Raw genomic sequence first — 614 nt, 5'->3', positions numbered from 1 at the left:
GTGATACCTTATCATGTCTATGCCACTTTGTAACAGCTCTTGTTTCATTAAATCACTAAATTCCTTATAATAAATTCTCTTTCAATGAACTAGAAGGCTTTGAATCCATTTATCTTTTTGTTCCTATAATCTAAAGCCTACAGCCAAATAGACCTTGTCTACTGAATTGATGGAGACCACCATCTCCATTATTCTGTGCCATCTCTCACTTCCCCAAAACATAGTTAAAAAATGTCACTTAACCATTGAAAATGTGACAATCTTGGCCTCTTTTATTGCTCTTGAATTGTCAGAGACCTATCAGGAAAAAGTGAGACATAATATTTCATTAATATTGACAGGAGTTATATTAAACTGATAAGAACAGATATTATACTTTGTCTTAGCCAAAAGGCTGAGAAACGATGACAGGAGTTATTTTAAAAGTACGCCACCTGTATTTCAAACAATAACAACATGGGGGTTGAGGTACAATGTTATTTCTACTTCAGTTGAGGTACATTACAACATAACTAGAGGAAAGAAATAAAGAATCAGACTTAATTTCAAACTTACAAATACCACACGTTCTATTTCCGTACAAAAGAAAATAGCCCAGGACTAAACTGAACTGA

At 33.6% G+C, this 614-nt stretch overlaps 1 pseudogene; it reads right to left on the bottom strand.

The window, feature by feature from the left end:
* Window positions 1-228: 228 nt before the first annotated feature.
* On the bottom strand, window positions 229-406 carry LOC112305665 (U2 spliceosomal RNA; annotated as a pseudogene).
* Window positions 407-614: the final 208 nt, after the last annotated feature.

Source organism: Desmodus rotundus, chromosome 4, assembly GCF_022682495.2.
Source record: "Desmodus rotundus isolate HL8 chromosome 4, HLdesRot8A.1, whole genome shotgun sequence".
Taxonomy (NCBI): domain Eukaryota; kingdom Metazoa; phylum Chordata; class Mammalia; order Chiroptera; family Phyllostomidae; genus Desmodus; species Desmodus rotundus.
Note: the sequence above shows the minus strand (reverse complement) of the source record. Positions and strands in the feature narration are given on the sequence as shown.